Source organism: Chiloscyllium plagiosum, unplaced genomic scaffold, assembly GCF_037043375.1.
Source record: "Chiloscyllium plagiosum isolate Xiang-an unplaced genomic scaffold, Cpla_swu_hap1 HiC_scaffold_5, whole genome shotgun sequence".
Taxonomy (NCBI): Eukaryota; Metazoa; Chordata; class Chondrichthyes; order Orectolobiformes; family Hemiscylliidae; genus Chiloscyllium; species Chiloscyllium plagiosum.
This window is the reverse complement of record NW_028270143.1, coordinates 33455664-33473306: the sequence shown is the minus strand read 5'-3', so window position 1 is coordinate 33473306 and position 17643 is coordinate 33455664. Positions and strand designations below refer to the sequence as shown.

General features: G+C 45.4%; 1 long non-coding RNA gene across 1 annotated transcript in view; it reads right to left on the bottom strand.

Moving 5' to 3' along the window:
• The window catches only part of LOC148149904 (uncharacterized), a 29392-nt gene extending 14162 nt beyond the window's left edge, over window positions 1–15230 (bottom strand). Inside the window, exon 1 of the long non-coding RNA XR_015757093.1 lies at window positions 15119–15230. This is a non-coding gene — a long non-coding RNA (uncharacterized LOC148149904). The remainder of the gene's footprint in view (window positions 1–15118) is intronic.
• Between the last annotated feature and the right edge of the window lie 2413 nt (window positions 15231–17643).

Sequence of the window (17643 nt, the reverse complement as noted above, 5' to 3'; positions counted from 1 at the left end):
CACTGCTCTTAAACATGATACCCCTGTTAATTAAAACCAAAACACCATATGCTTTCTTAACAACCCTATCCACTTAGGTGGCAACTTTGAGGGATCAATGTACTTGAATACCAAGATCCCTCTGTTCCCCACACTGCTAAGAATCCTGTCTTTAATCCTATATTCAGCATTCAGGTTTGACCTTCCAAAATGCATCACTTTGCATTTATCCAGGTTGAACTCCATCTGCTGTTTTTCAGCCCAGCTCTGCGTCCTGTCTATGTCACACTGCAGCCTGCAATAGCCCTCGATACTATCAACGGCACCTCCAACCTTTGTGTCATCTGCAAATTTACTTACCCACCCCTCAACCTCCTCTTCCGAGTCATTTATAAAAACTACAAAGAGCAACTGCCCAAGTACAGAGCCCTGCAGGACCCCACTCAACACTGACCTCCAGGCAGAATACTTACCATCTACAACCACTTTCTGCCTTCTGTCAGCCAGCCAATTCTGAATCCAGATAGCCAAATCTCCCTGTACCCCACAACTCCTGACTTTATGAATGACCCTACATTGGGAACCTGATCAAATACCTTGTTGGGATCTATATACACCACATCCACTGCTTGACCTTCGTTGACCTGTCTTGTCACCTCCTGAAAGAACTCAAAAAGATTAGTTAGGCATGACCTGCCCTTTAATCATGCTATGCTTTTCCAAATTCTTTCCTCGGAATTCTTTCCAAAACCTTGCTGATCACAGACATAAGACTGACTGGTCTGTAATTGCCAGGGAATTCTGTATTACCTTTCTTGGAAAGAGGAACCAATTCTCTGGTACGACTCCTGTGGAGAGTGAGGAAGCAAACATCTTTGCGAGTGGCTTAGCAACCTCCTTTCTCGCTTCCCCGAGCAGCCTGTGATAAATCTGGTCTGGCCCTGGGGATTCATCAATTTTAATGTTTGCCAAAATTTCCAGTACATCAACTTCATCAATCTTGATCTGTTCAAGCCTGTATCCCAGCTCCTCAAAGTTCTCATTCAGAACAAGGTCCCTTTCCTTAGTGAAAACTGAAGCAAAAAACTCATTTACGGCTTCCCCTATTTGCTCAGGCTCTACGCACAAGTTCCCTACACTATCCCTGATTGGCCCTACCTTCTCCCCGGTCATTCTCTTATTCCTCACGTATGAGTAAAATGCCTTTGCGTTCGCCCTAATCCTTCCTGCCTAGCCTTTCTCGTGCCTCCTCCTGGCTCTTCTCAGTCCATTTCTGAGCTCCTTTCTAGCTAGCCTGTAATCCTCTAAAGCTGTGTTAGATCCTTGCTTCCTCCACCTTACGTAAGCTGCCTTCTTCCTTTTGATGAGAAGCTCCTCTGTTCTCGTCATCCAAGGTTCCTTAATCTTACCCCTTCTTACCTGTCTCAGAGGGACAAATTCGTGCATCACTCACAATAACTGCTCTTTAAACAGTGTCCACATGTCTGCTGTGCCCTTTCTGTGGAACAATTGCTCCCAGTCTGTATTTTCCAACTCCTGTCCGATGGCATCATAATTTCCTTTTCTCCAATTCATTATCTTCCCTTGGTAACCAATCCTTTCCCTCTCCTAGTCTATGGTAAATGTGAGGCATTTCTGGTCACTGTCACCAAAGTGCTCTCCCACCACGAGATCTGACACCTGTCCTGGTTCATTGCCGAGCACCAAATCCAAAATGGCCTCTCCCCCGGTCGGCCTGTCTACATACTGAGTAAGGAAACCCTCCTGAACACACCTGACAAAAACGGCTCCATCCAAACCAACTGTACTAAGGAGGTTCCAGTTGATATTGGAGGAGAAAGTGAGGGCTGCAGATGCTGGAGATCAGAGCTGAAAATGTGTTGCTGGAAAAGCACAGCAAGTCAGGCAGCATCCAAGGAACAGGAGAATCGACGTTTCGGACATAAGCCCTTCTTCAGGAAGGGCTTATGCCCGAAACGTCGATTCTCCTGTTCCTTGGATGCTGCCTGACCTGCTGCGCTTTTCCAGCAACATATTTTCAGCTCCAGTTGATATTGGGAAAGTTGAAGTAACCCATAACAACATCCCTGCTACATCTACATTTTTCCAAAATCTGCCAGCCTATGTGTTCTTTAATCTCCCTACTACAATTTGGGGGTCTGTAGAAAACCCCCAATGAAGTGGCTGTTCCCTTGCTGTCCCTAACTTCTACCCATACTGACTCATTAGATAAACCTTCCTCAACAACCTTTGTTTCTGTAGCAGTGATGCACTAACTGATTAGTAATGCTATACCCCCTCCTCTTTTTCCCCCTTCCCTGTTCTTCTAAAATGTTCTAAATCCTGGAGCATCTAGAATCCATTCCTGGCCCTGTCTCTGTTATGGCCACAACATCATAGTCCCAAGTACTGATCCATGCTCTAAGTTCATCACTCTTATTTCTGACACTCCCAGCGTTAAAGCAGACACACTTTAACCAATCCCTTTGTTTCACCACGTGAAAAACCTTCCTGATAGATTCACTACATCCTGTCACTGCCCCATCTACAACTACCCCCATCTCAGATATGTAGCTCTGGTTCCCATCTTATGATTAAATTCCTTACAGTATGGAAACAGGCCATTTGGCCCAGTAAGTCCACACCAACCCTCCAAAGAGTAACCCACCCAGACCTATTCCCCTACCCTAGGTTTACCCCTGATTAATGCACATTACACTACGGGCAAATTAGCAATAACAATTCATCTAACATGCACATCTTTGGATTGTGGGAGGAAACCCACACAGACATGGAGAGAATGTGCAAACTCCACACAGTCACCCGAGGTGGGAACCAAACCCGGATCCTGGGTGCTGTGAGGCAGCAGTGCTAACCACTGAGCCACCGTGCCACCAGATCTACAGGAAGTGATTGCAGCTCGAGCAGCTTTAGGTCAAATGAACTGAAGGCTGAACTACAGACAATACGATGCAAAAGGGAGGATGACATTTAGTATAGAGTGTTCTGATTTGATCACAGGTCAGGGAAAGGAGAAAGTTACTGCAAGAGAGGCAAGTAAGTGACTCAGAAGACAGGAATTTTTGCAATTTTCCAACAGGTTTTGTTAGAAACGAAAATCGCTTCTCAATAATCGCTCTAGACAAATTCAGGAAAACAAAGTTTTATTAACAAGTCAAGTCTGCAGAGTCGGGCACCCTTAAAGAAAAGGCGCGCTGAGGCTTACAAAGTCTCCATTATTTATAGGACAAGTCCCTCCTCTCCTTGGCTCCAACAAGCCATGAGGTTCACATTCTTAAAAACATCATTATTTTTATCACAAAGTCTGCAACAAAAGGCTCCAGAGTCTCCAAAGTTTGTTGTTTTTCTCACCCTGTAGTCTTATCAGTCAAAAGCTTTAATCTTGAAACAGATGTCTCAAGTCGCACTCCCATCCTGGAGTCTTATCAGAGAAGGACTCATCCTTCTCTGCTGTGTGAATGGCTTCATTAATCAAGAGCCTGCTCGCTTTCATTATAGCTCACAAATTGTCAGCATTCTGCACAATTTAAACTACTCTACTTTTGAGTGTATAAAATGGTTGTTAGAAAAGAAACAAAGGTTTTGTCTTTTATTATAGATCAGTCTGTGGTCCAGGCACATCTTAAAGTTTAAACCGAAATTACCTCTTACAATTCCACCCTTTTCTTTCTTTAAGATGTGCCTGACCAAGATAAGCCCCCCCCCCCTTCCCTCAAGGGCCCGGGAAATCCTTGGTCTTTCGCAGCAACATCACTTTAAGTTCCCGTGTCCCTTGTTGTGGAACCACCACTGCCTGGAGTCGGGAAATATTTTTCTGAATTAAAAACTGAATACAGGGAGTTAGGCAGGGTAATACGAGAAGAAGAATCATGCCGCCCCCAACCACCAGCAACGCCGTGCGCCACCAGCTACCACCTAGGAGACCATCCCACCATCCGATGCCACTAAGAGGACGCCAAGATTGTACTGGCACATGGGCCAATCTCCGAATTTCATCGGAAATTTTCAAAACCGCTTTACCATTATCGTCAATTTCTAGACAGCAGTTTGTCAGGTTAAATTTCCCGCACACACCCCCCTCCGAGGCCAACAGATAATCCAAGGCAAGTCGGTTTTGATATATAGCAGCCCTCATCTGATCCTGCTGCTGAGCCAACAGCTCTAGGGCCAGGGCAGTCCGGATAGTAATGACCTCTACGACTGCTTGGAGCCTGATAATTCGATTTAGCATATAGATAGGAGTACGATATCCCCATGATCCGTCCTGTGCCTAAGTAGCCGGCCCATAGTATTCAATAATCCGGGCCGGTGGCCACTCATCCCCCCAATCACCGACTTGGATATCCCTTGGCGACCTACGCAGGGAGTCAAAGAGTTTAACTCCCAAATCATCGCCTTCCTCCCGGGGTAATAGGAAGAACGCAGGTCGTATTAGACCCAGGAAGCATACCCCAGCCCATCCCATGGGCAGTTTGGAGTATGCCTGATTACCGCATATCCAAAATAGGCCATCTGGAGCAGGCCCTCCCTGCCTCACAACGTCATCCCACAACTCCTTTACCCCAGGGACGCCCTCATAAGGACCAGGACCACTGCAATTCCAGTATTCGGATTGTTGACCCCGTGGCAGAGTCTGGACAGGATTATTCCAGCATTGATTCCCCTGACAACCACCGCTCCACACTCTTTTCATGCCATCGGAAGGGTCAGCACTGAGCTTGTAAGAGGAGGAATCAGAACGTAACCGAATGCAATTTTGATGATCTCGGTTTGCAATGTACCAAGCAATATTCTCAGGCCACTATACTCGCGTGGTTGCATCCAATATATTCTGACAGGGGCTAATCCCTACCTTCACGGTCCCCTTGCCTTCAATACAGAACTGGCCCTCAGGGCTGTTTGTCAGTCTCCACCCCTGGCTTTTTCTGTCGTTGTCACGAGTCCAAGTGGTTTGCAGCAATTCCCCTATGTCTAAGCTTTGACCAGTCCACGGCCATTGTTCCGACATATGCGGCCCCCCACAGACCCAGCAATTGCTAACATTTAAAACAGTGGCTATTCTAGAGGTGAGATCAATAAACAGGTTTTGTGTAACATCAGGGAGTTTAATCTGTCCTTCTACCTCTTCGTATACAGATGGCACTTTAGGGAGCACGACCGTTCCCTGTCGGTCTTGCTCTTTCCCCAACCCCCGATCAGGGATCTGTATCTTGGTCTCCTTGACTCTGTCAACCTGCTCCCTGAGCAACACGGAGGATAGATCCCGCCTCTCAGTTTTGCTAATACACACCCAGCGGTCATTTATAGGGCATCCATGGATTTTGCCACCGTATCCTTTATTATATACCTGATAATAGGGTCTCCCATCCTCCCAACATTCATGGCGTGCACTCACATCGTAACACCTATCGTCCACATAGGAATGGGACACAAATGATCCCGAATAGATTCGAATCCCAAGTCTTACTGTAGTTCGACATTTGTCACATCTCCCCTCACCCTCCCCCACATACAGGAGTAAACTGATCAATATCCCCACCAATACAGTCCAAGTAGAGTTCATTATTGCTGTCTTTTCAGTTTTACCGACAACGGCTTGTCCCCTTGTTCGCATGTCCAGGTGCTTTCTTCTTCAGGCGGAACGGGCCCCTTTATCCTTGATGCGTGGACCCACCCTTTTTCTTTCGTTCGAACAGCTGCCTCAGTTGTTAACAGAACCAGGAACGGTCCTTCCCACCGCGGCTGGAGCTTTTCGGCCTTCCAGGTATTAACAAGTATCCAATCTCCGGGCTCCACCTTATGCAGGAGGAAGTCGAGCGGCGGAGTCTGAGCCAGGAGACCTTTCCTTCGGAGTTCTGCAAAAGAACGGGATAAGGCCAGTAAGTAGGTTCGGATAAATACATCCCCCCCTTGTAGAGTGGGACATCCATCAACCTTACTCCAATACGGTAACCCGACATCTCGGCGAGGTGCCGTACGTATCCTCATTAGGGCAATGGGCAGGCACTTTGGCCAGGGTAACTTAGTTTCTAACATCAGCTTAGTCAATTGGGTCTTGAGCGTGCCATTCATTCTCTCAACTCGACCCGAACTCTGAGGATGCCAGGGTGTGTGGAATTTCCATTGGATGCCCAGGGCATTACAGATCAAATGGTGTAGCTTAGAAATAAAATGCGTCCCGCAATCGGAGTCAATAGATTCCATTATGCCATATCTCGGGATTATGTTCTCTAACAACAGTCGGGCCACAGTTGGTGCATCGTCTTTGGCAGTTGGGAAAGCCTCTACCCAGTGAGTGAAATGGTCTACTATTACTAGCAGATATTTCCATCTCTGTACTGGGGGTAATTCTGTAAAGTCAACTTGGATCCTCTGAAATGGCCTAATCGCTAGGGGCTGACCACCAGCTGGCATAGAACGCATGGTTTTCTGATTAATACGCCGGCAAGTGGGGCGTCCGACTACCTCTTGTTGGGCTAATGTGTATATCCCCCTGCATACATAGTCTCTCAGGATTGTGTCACACATGGCTTGCACCCCCCAGTGGGTCTGATGGTGTAATCGGTGCAGAATACCCCGGGTGATCTGTTTGTTCAGTACTTGTCTCCCATCAGGAACCGTCCACTTCCCGTTAGTATCTAGCCGGGCACCCAATTGATCCATTTTATCAATCTCCCCCTGGGTGAAGACGGGTTGTTTAGCGAGGCCCTCCCTCAACGGTATTAACGTTAACAATTGGACGGATTTTTCGACCGCTGCCCGCTTGGCTTCCTCGTCTGCCAGCCGGTTTCCCACCGCTTCCGGTGTCGACCCCTTCTGGTGACCGGGTACATGGACTACTGCAAGTTCCGTAGGTAACGCCAGGGCTTCCAACGTTAGGCTGATCATTTGTTCGTGAGCTAATTCCTTTCCCCGGGAAGTTATCAATCCTCGCTCTTTCCAGATTTTCCCGAAAGTATGAACGACTCCGTATGCATACTTTGAGTCAGTATATATGGTCCCCACTTTCCCTTCCAACAGCTTCAGGGCCCTCTGGAGGGCATACAACTCACAGGATTGGGCTGACCACTTCCCGGGCAGTCGTCCAGACTCAATCGTCCGTTTCGTTGCACCATCTATAACAGCATAGCCACTGTATCGTACTCCACTGATGCACCGGGAGGACCCGTCGATATACAGTTCCTGTCCCTCACCCAGCGGGGCTTCTTGCAGGTCCTCTCGGCTTTTGGTCTGCAAGTCCACAAATTCCACACAATCATGCTCCTGTTCCCCGTCTGCAGGACGTCCGTACAGAAACTGGGCTGGGTTGCAACTGAGATCTTTTGCAAAATTGAGATCGTTCCCGGTCATCAAAATCGTCTCATACTTTAGGATGCGAGAGTGTGTTAACCAGCGGTGAGCCTCTGAGCCAGTATGGCACTAACCGAATGTGGGGAGTATACTGTGATCCTTCCTCCAAAGGTAAGTTTTCGGGCCTCTTCTACTAACATTGCCGTAGCTGCCACTGCCTGTATACAGGTCGGCCATCCACATGACACAGGGTCTAACATTTTTGACAAAAATGCAACCGGCTGACGTTTCCCTGCCCGCAGCTGAGTGAGCACACCCTGGGCAATTCCGCCGGCGCTATTAACATATAACTGGAACGGTTCCTTCAGGGTGGGTAAAGCCAATACCGGAGCTCGAATCAGTTTATTTTTAATAATATTAAATCGCTGCTCCTCCTCATCTGACCAGTCCACCTTTTGTCCTTCTTGTCCCAGTTTGTCGTACAAAAATTTTACTAAAGTGGTGTAACTTTCAATCCATATCCGGCAATACCCTACTAGTCCCAGGAATTGCCTGACTTCCTTCTTCGTCCTGGGTATTGGCATACCCGTAATTCCTGATATTCGTTCTGGCGTGATACGGAGGTGCCCCTTACTGACTTGATGGCCCAGATATCTTACTTCTCGCTCCACAAACTGGAGTTTTGTCCTGGAGACGCGTAGACCCTGTTTCCCCAGGAAGTTCAACAGGGCAACGGTGTCTGCTCGTACCTCCTCGTCTCTTGGTCCTGAGAGTAAGAGATCATCGACATATTGGAGCAATTGATTCTCCGCGTTACACTGAAATCCTTCTAAGATCTGCTCCAGTATTTGTCCAAACAAATTGGGTGACTCCGTGAATCCCTGCGGCAAGACCGTCCATCTTAACTGTCGCTTTCGTCCTGTGAAGGGATTCTCCCATTCAAAGGCAAAAAGGTTCCGACTTTCTTCGTCAAGGGGGCAACTCCAAAAAGCATCCTTCAGATCTATTACGCTGAACCATTCATGTTCGGGGGGAATTTTACTCATTAACGTGTAGGGATTAGGTACCACCGGGTATCTAGCCTGGACTACTTCATTCAACCCCCGCAGGTCTTGCACCAGCCTATATGTCCCGTCCGGCTTCCTCACAGGGAGTATTGGAGTATTGAAAGGGGACATGCATTCCTCCAGTAGTCCATCTGTGATTAATCTTTCTATCACAGGTTGTAACCCCTCCCGTCCTTCCATAGCAATCGGGTATTGTTTCCTTCTTACCGGCCGTCTTCCTGTTAAGATGGTGATTTGGAGAGGTTTGATGTTTAGACCCCCTCTGTTCCCCTCTCGGTACCAAACTTCCGGGTCTATTTGTTGATCATCATCTTCGGTGAGGGCGAACAACCTTACCACCATTTCCCCGTTACTTGGTACCGTTCCGATCCCTAGTTTGACCTGCAAGTCTCTTCCTAACAAATTAAATCCCGCCGATGGCAGTAGAAGGAGGTCTCGTTTAGTAGTTCTGTTTTCATATCCAATTTCCACGTCCTCTACCACTGGGACTTGTAATTTCTGTCCTCCAATTCCAGATACCCCCATAACTTTTCCTCCTGCTCGGGTGCCGGGGGGTATTTGGATTATACTTGATCTTTCGGCTCCCGAGTCCACCATAAATGTGATCTCCAATCCTTGGGGCCCTACTTTCAAGTTTACCAGGGGTTCCTGTCGATAGTCCTTTTGCCCCAAGGGTAGGAACCCCCGACCTCCCTAATCTTCCTCCATCAGGGCGTACGACCTCACCTCCCGCTTGTAGCGGGAGCACTCTCGTTTAAAATGTCCCTCTTCATTACAATAGTAACATCTGAGTGTCCTCTTCGTTTCCCTGTCGCGGTCTCGCGTTCCTCCACTCTTCCTTTGTTCCGGCCATGGTTCTCTTTTCCTCTGCTCTTGCCACGACTCTCCCCTTTCCTGTTTCTGCCACGGCTCTCCCTTTTCCTTTCTTCCAGCTGTCATTTGTTGCACCGTTTGCATCATTATCTTTGTCGCCTTCCTTTGCTTCTCATCGTCCCTTCTCACAAACACCTTTTGCGCCTCTCGTAGTAATTCACTTAAAGATTTACTATCCCAATCATCCATTTTCTCTAACTTCTTTCGTATGTCCGGCCAGGCCTTTGATACAAACTCTACCCGTATGAGTTGTTGCCCCACGTCCGTCTCAGGGTCCACCCCAGCAAACTGCTGCACATTCTTCCTAATCCTGTCTAGGAAGTCCGTAGGGGTTTCCTCCGGGTTTTGATGATTACCAAAGGCCTTGGTAAAATTGTGCCCCTTTGGGGCTGCGTGTCTTATTCCTTTTATCCAATATTCCCGCATATCTCTCATGTTGCGCCGTCCTCCCTCCGTGTTCTTATCCCACTCGGGGTCGGTGAGGGGAAACTTCTGCTCCCCTCCTTCTCCCCCCTCCCTCTCCCAGACCAAGAGCGCAGCTTGTCGTATCATCTGACGCTCCTGGCTAGAGAACAATGTTTTCATGATGGAACACATCTCTTCCCACGTGTAAGTATTCGGACCCAGGAACTGATCCAATTGTTCAGCAAGTCCCATGGGGTCCTCTAGTAGACCCTTCATCTCCCTCCTGAAATTCCGTACTTCAGTACTCGTCAAGGGAACGTTCACATATCCCGTCCTTCCTTCCTCGCCCCCCATGGGCACTTCCCGGAGTGGATTCATTCTTGCAATCGAGACAGGGTTTTGTCTGTGACCCTTTTCAGCTTGAGATCTGGTCTGTACCCCTGAGGTAGTTTGTGATTCCTCCCCATCTTCTTCCCCTTCCCCTCAATCGTCGTCACCCGAAGGAACATTCTGTGGGGCAGACGGGGTCACGTAGGGCGGCGGTAAGTGATCTAAAGGGTCCCATTCTTTCTGCCCTTTCGAGTCTTTATTAGTTACCTGCATTTGACAAGATATCGTAACCGGCAGCCAACAAAGGGCATAATCACTTTCTTCCAGATTAACATCAGGTTTTGAATTGACATATAAATGAGGGCTTGCCGGACCCAGTCTTCATCAGTACCGAATCTAGGCCACCACACTGAGTCGCCCTGAATAGATTTCTGGGACCACTTTTGACAGTATTTTACCATCTTCCTTTTAGATTTTCCCTTTCTTCCAGCCTGATCCCAATTATTTAGCATTCTCCCTAACGGACTATCGTCAGGTACCCCGGGGTATGTGTCATTGTCCCTGTTTAAGCCTACCTTTCCCTTAATCACCTTAGATCCCTTATTTCCCATTTCCGAGGACTTCATATTTTTCCCGTGATAATCTATCACAATGTAGCCAATTCCCGGACCTTCAGTCCCGTGATCGCCCAGGTTCCTTTGCAGGCACCCCCGGTCTTTGGATTCCTGTGTCCTACGTCTCTGTGACACAAATCACAGGCACCCCGTAGGTACACGTTCCTCCTCAAACACGGTCTCTGCAAAATCCCTCACAGGCAAGCCCCGGTCTCCAGATTCCTGAGTCCCACGTCTCTGTAGGAAAAGAAAATCCACAGGCACCCCGTAGGTACCCAGTCCTCCGGAAACACGGTCCCCGCAAGTTTTGTCTTACCTGGGTTCGGTGCACCGAAATTACTCGATCGTTAACCGTCCCCACTGCCTCGGGTACACCCCTCCTTTGTTTTCCTGAGCCTCCCGGATATCACTCGCTCAAGCCGCGTGGGGCGACAAGCAAGGAATCAGGGACTGCTGAACTCAGCAGGGTGCACCTTCTCCGATATCCTTCCTCAACTCCCCTTGCGGCCGGAGTGTTGATCCCGGATGACGAGCCCCCAAGTTGTTAGAAACGAAAATCGCTTCTCAATAATCGCTCTAGACAAATTCAGGAAAACAAAGTTTTATTAACAAGTCAAGTCTGCAGAGTCGGGCACCCTTAAAGAAAAGGCGCGCTGAGGCTTACAAAGTCTCCATTATTTATAGGACAAGTCCCTCCTCTCCTTGGCTCCAACAAGCCATGAGGTTCACATTCTTAAAAACATCATTATTTTTATCACAAAGTCTGCAACAAAAGGCTCCAGAGTCTCCAAAGTTTGTTGTTTTTCTCACCCTGTAGTCTTATCAGTCAAAAGCTTTAATCTTGAAACAGATGTCTCAAGTCGCACTCCCATCCTGGAGTCTTATCAGAGAAGGACTCATCCTTCTCTGCTGTGTGAATGGCTTCATTAATCAAGAGCCTGCTCGCTTTCACTATAGCTCACAAATTGTCAGCATTCTGCACAATTTAAACTACTCTACTTTTGAGTATATAAAATGGTTGTTAGAAAAGAAACAAAGGTTTTGTCTTTTATTATAGATCAGTCTGTGGTCCAGGCACATCTTAAAGTTTAAACCGAAATTACCTCTTACAGGTTTAAAGTTCATTTGTGATGTTTGAGTGAGAGCTGCAGGGTGGTTAAGCTCAATGCCCAGGGCATTGTGGTAAAATAGCTAATCAAGTAAGGCAACATAAATGAATGTAGTGGACAAAGTTAAAAATCACACAACCCTAGGTAATAGTTCAACAGGTTTATTCAGAAGTGCTAGATTTTGGAGTACTGCTCCTTTATCAGGTGGTTGTGGAATCTAAGATCATAAGACACAGAATTTAGGAACGAAGGAGCAGGGCTCCAAAAGCTAGTGCTTCCAAATAAACCTGTTGGACTATAACCTGGTGTTGTGTGATTTTTAACTTTGCCCATCCCAGTCCAACACCAGCATCTCTGAATGTAGTGGAGTAAGAAACCCTGTAGAGAGTGCAGTTGACACTGTAATTTGCAATCCCTGTTTTGATCCCTGTTTAGGCTTGAAACATCTCCTCCGGGCTGGAGAGGAACTTACAATGGGAGAGGAAGGATTTAGTTATTCTGGTCCACATCCACCAACAACATAGGTCTGACAAAGAAATAGGTTCTTCAATGGCCATGTGAGGTGCTAGACATCAAATTAAGATGCAGTCATAAATGTAATAATGTCTACATTATTACCTGAGCCACCTGCAAATTGGCATATGTCAAATAAAATTAGGGAAATGAATGCATGGCTCAATGGCTGGTGTGATAGACGTGAGTTTTGGTTTGTGAGGCATTACCACCAATATTAGGGGAAGTGGGAATTATACCTTTGGAATGGCTACACCTGAATAATACGAGGAATGGCATTCTAATGATCCAGATAACTAGGGATGTAGGGAGGATTTTAAACTAAATAGTTGGTCTCCTCATGGGGCACGAATTATCCCTGTAGGAGGTACACTCCCTCCAAGACCCTGGTCATTTGCACACATCCTGAGCTCCCCCATCAACATTGTTTAAATAGCAGTAAAGGATGGGTTGAGGTTTTTAAGTGGCTACTCAAGGATCTCAAATGGTATCAATTGAATGTCTATTCTTGAACTTTTCCACCTCAGACTTAATTGAAGGGTGTCATGAAAACAATGGTGTCTCCACCAGGCACCTTCCCATCCAATTACAGCACCCCACCCAGCCTGCCTCTCGGGCTGAAATTCTACCCAGACGGCGAACATTGTTTTTCAGGAAGATAGATCTGGATCCCACTATCTCCTGGAGATATTTCAATTTGCTAAGTGAGGACAGAGAGGACAGTTTGGAGTCAGATCCAAGAAATAAATTCTAATGTGAGGAGAATGATAATTTACCAACTGCTCAATTAAATCCCCTCTCCACCTTCAGCAGCAGTATTAGATTCCACCCTTTGTCTGATTATTGATTTCTTTGGGAAAATTAAATATTTAACTTCTGCAACTATAATTCCCATAACATCAGAATTATCTCTGTTTGACTTCAATATTGTGTGCCACTTACTGTAACTTCATACTGCTGACTTATAATAGTTTGTTCAAACATTAAATAAAGTGGACCACAAACATTTTGTTTTCTCTCTATCAAATCTTATCTGGCAGTAAGTCAAATCATATTTGATCCGTACAAGATCCCTTCAACTATGTTGTCAAAAAAACAGCAGCATTGTTCTTTTAAAAAAAAGTCTAACCTAGGCAGAAAATAGATGAGAAAAAGTGGCAGATATTTGACAGTTGAACATTATTGCACATTCTTGTTTAAAAATAAATAAATCTTCTTACTACTGAAGCAATAAACAATCTTAGTTTTTTTTGTGTGTGTCTAAAGTTGTACTGACAGTAATATCAACAAAGACATAGTCAGCAGTTTGTGAATGCTTTGTTCAGCAGTTCCCCCGGATGTTTGCAGAAGAGACAGCCAAGACCATTTAATCTACATTCCTATGTTTTGCGTTCACCATGGTAACGTAGTAGTGGCCTTTTGGCTCAATGAATTTGGAATTGATCCCAGTGTACCCTTCACGTTCAACATTGTCCTTTTAACAGGATTGCGCTCTATTTATTTTTGTAGTGTGTTCTGTTCTAAAGAGGCATACTGGATATGAAAATTAATTTGGACACAAAACTATACTTTCAAGCTCATGACCAAACCGGAAGCCAGAGACTTGAGGAAAGTTAAACCTCAGGTCTCGCTGTAGTGACTGAACTGCCCACATCTATTGTGTTCCCAGAGGCAGCTTTGCTCAGCTTCAGTTTTGGCTGGAGGGGGGGTGGGGGGGTGGGGAGGGGTGGGGTGGGGGTTGGTTGAGAGCGAATGGGGAGGGAGCAAATTGGAGGACAAGTACAGGCTAAAAAAGATTTGGAAACAGGCCTTTCGACCCAACAAGTCCACACCGACCCTCCAAACGGTATCCCACCCAGACCCATTCCTCTATATTTACTCCTGACTCATGCACCTAACCTATACATTTCTGAACACTACGGGCAATTCAGCACAGCCAATTCACCTAACCAGCATATCTTTGGATTGTGGGGGGATACCTGTGCAGACACGGGACAACGTGTTAACTCCACACAGTCACCTGAGGCTAGAATTGTAAGATAGCAGTGCTAACCACTGATCCACTGTACCACAGAGACTAAGTGTATAAAAACCTAACAGCTTGTGCCCAGGACTCCTGACCATCCCGTTAACGATGATTGTTGATCCAGAGAAACTGGAAACAGCACAAAATCTAACTGCTGTTCTATGGGATTTACAAAGTTGTCCTGAAATCAGATCCCTTGTCTTGGATATTCAAATGATTCCAGTGCTTGTTTCTGGCGGACAGCACAGGACCATGTGAAGCCCTGGTAAACCTAGGAGTAGCTTCAATGTGAAGGAGGTGCTGGCGCCATTCGGCCCATCCGTTTGGAAGTTTGTCGCTGCTGCTGTTCTTAAGGAATTTCATCCCTTCAATTAATGTTAGATATTTTCAAGCAACCAAACATGTAAAATACATCTTTGGAACAGGGACATGAACTCTAGCCAAGGCCTTCTTAACAATTCAATAATAAAACTACATCAAAGAAAAACAGGCCTCCCTGACCCAAATATAAATAAGCAGATTTCGATGTTTATATCATGTCATTGATCTTGATTTTATTTTATATTTAAGTTTAAATCATATCCACATGCCAGTTTAATTTCTTCAGTGTGCTACTTTTAGTGCAGCACTTAATTTGTTTGCACAGACTCCTGCATGTGTTTTTCAACAAGAGTTTGTTTTGAATGAGTTGATGACTAAATAACAGCTCAGGCAGCAGTTTAAGCAAACCCAGCAACCACAATGTTAAAGCTGAATGCAAAGCACATTAAATCCATTGATTGACTTCAGAACTTTTAAACCACCTGTGTGTAGAGCAGAGGAATAATCATCAAATGCGTTAAGATCGAAAAGTTAAATTAGAAAGTAACAAGCAGTTAAGTTATAAGATACCGTTCATAAAAAGTATCCATTTTGATGGACCTGAGGAACTCAGATTATCATTTCATGCTGAGCTTCAAACATCAACTGCATATGTGTAACCACATTCACCTCTGGTACCGAGATACTTCTGTCGAGACAAGAGAAATACAACGTATTTAAAGAGACAAGAGGGAAAATTGTCAAAGTGAGAAATCATGCATAAAGACAAAAAAAAAGTGGAAAATGCACAGATCCATTAGCATCAGAGAAAGACAAGACAGGTTGCTTCTTTTGATGGGAACATTGCTCAAAAATTGTGAATCTATCTGGTTAGTTCCTGTTGTAACTGGCATGTGTGAGACTGAGATAAGACAGAATGGATAGCAATCAAAAGGGGCACTGGATGAAAGGAGAAGGAAACTGTGAAGTAGATAGTAATAAAAACTGGGGGAGAGATATCAGAGTACTAGAGGGAAGCTGGAAGCTTGGGTTGACTGCCAGCATTAACTTCAAAGGTGTAGGGAGGGAGAGTGTCATCATTAATTGGAGGAGAGTGGAAGGGAATCATGCCAGTTTGAACTGAGAGAACCTCTAGAAGAGGAGCACCAAGATTGTTGAATATAAGATTGAATTAATGGGGAGGATAATATCAATTTCAATTGAGACATCTGGGAAAGAACATAGCTCTCTGATAGTTTGGGAGGTTATGTATCATGCATTGACTCTGTGACTGGGGCCAGAAATGTTATGGTTCATGCGCATCGCAGGCTGGGCCTTGTTGTTTTTGAGAAGGTGGTGGTGAACTGCCTTCTTGAACTGTTGCAGTCTATTTGGTGTAGGTAGCCTCACAATGTCATTAAGGAAGGAATTCCAGGATTTTGACCCAATGATACTGAAGGCAATATTTTTCCAAGTCAGGATGGCGAGTGGCTTGCAGGAGGATTTGCTGCCAGTGGTATTCCCATATATCTGCTGCCTTTGTCCTTCCAGATGGAAGTGCTCATAGGTTTGAAAGGCGTTGTCTAAGGATCTTCGGTGAACTTCAGCAGCACATTTTCTATTTAGCTGTTGCTACTACAGCTTTGACTTTGGCTTCGATGGAGTCAAGCTTCTTGAGTGATGTTGGATGTTGGATTCATCCAGGCATTTGGGGAGTATTCCATCACATTCCTGACTTGTACCTTGTCGAAGATGGATAGGCTTTGGTAAGTCAGGAGGTGAGTCACACGCCACAGTATCCCGCGTCTGACCTGCTCAGACCACACCCTCTATTTGTCTCCTGTCGTAATAGAGGGTGTGGTTTTGAAAATCAAAATGACCTTTCTTTTTTAAGATTAGAAGTTATTGCTCAGAAATGTAAAAATGCTTTAAAAATGATCAGAATCGATAATTATTGTGTAAACATTGAAATTCTTGGAGGCTGCGTGTTGCCAATAATTTCCCATCAATTTTGTACCTTCAATATTTAGATTTTTCCTTTTGTGCTTTAATGTACTTGTGTTTCTTTGTCTCTACAATGCAAGCAGTTGGATGTTATTTTTGTGACAACTTAAGCTGCAGAGTCAATGTATATACTTGTTTCCAAGCTTCAGAGTCATACTTGATTTTTCAACATGTTTGAAGCTGTTGACCCACTTTTGCTAATTTCCTTGGTATGCTGGTGTGTTAGATATATTCAGCAATTCAGCTAATGTTACCGATTCCCACCAAACTGAGTGGTTTGTTCCTGTGTCATGAAGGATGCTCAAGGTTACAAATTTCGTGGCAAGTGCCATTTCTTCTGTGAATCCAATTGTGAACCCAATGTGAGCTCCTTAAAAGTGATGGGAAAATATTAAAATATTATAAGAAAGTATCTGCACAGAGGATGCAAAGTGTCACAATTGTGCAATTATAATCTGGTCAGATGGGCAGAGCAGTGGTAAATAGAATTCAACTCAGTAAAGTGTGAGACAATGCACTTGGGAAGGGCTAACAAAGCAAGAGTTTACATTATGAATGGTTGGACTCTGAAAGTACTGAAGATCAGAGGGACCTTGGTATCCAGGTCTGCAGAACTCTAAAGGTAGGAGGACAGGAAGGTAAGGTGTTTTAAAAACGGCTTATGGAGTTCTTGCCTTTATTAGTTAGGCCATAGAATACAGGAGCAGGAAGGATATGCTGGACTGAAAACAAAAAATGCTGGAGATCACAACGGGTCATCTATGCCGAGAAAGCGAGCTAACATTTCAAGTCCAGATGACTCTTCATCAGAGTTTGGGCGAGGTGTAGAGGGAGCAGCATTAATGCAAAAGTGCTTGGGAGCAGGTGTTGGAGCGCTGGCAGAGAAATGATATTGATTAAATAATTGTCAGATTAAGTAACCGGAATATGAGAATGGCAGAACAATGGTGTGTTTAACTGTCAGACTGGAAAGAACACACAGTCCCATTGCGCTGGTGGAAGGAGAGAGAGGGTGACAGAGAATGTAACAAGCAAAGCTAAAAGAAAGGGAAGGAATGGGTTCATAATTTAAAGGTGTTGACCTCAATATTGAGATCAGAAAGTTTGCCTAG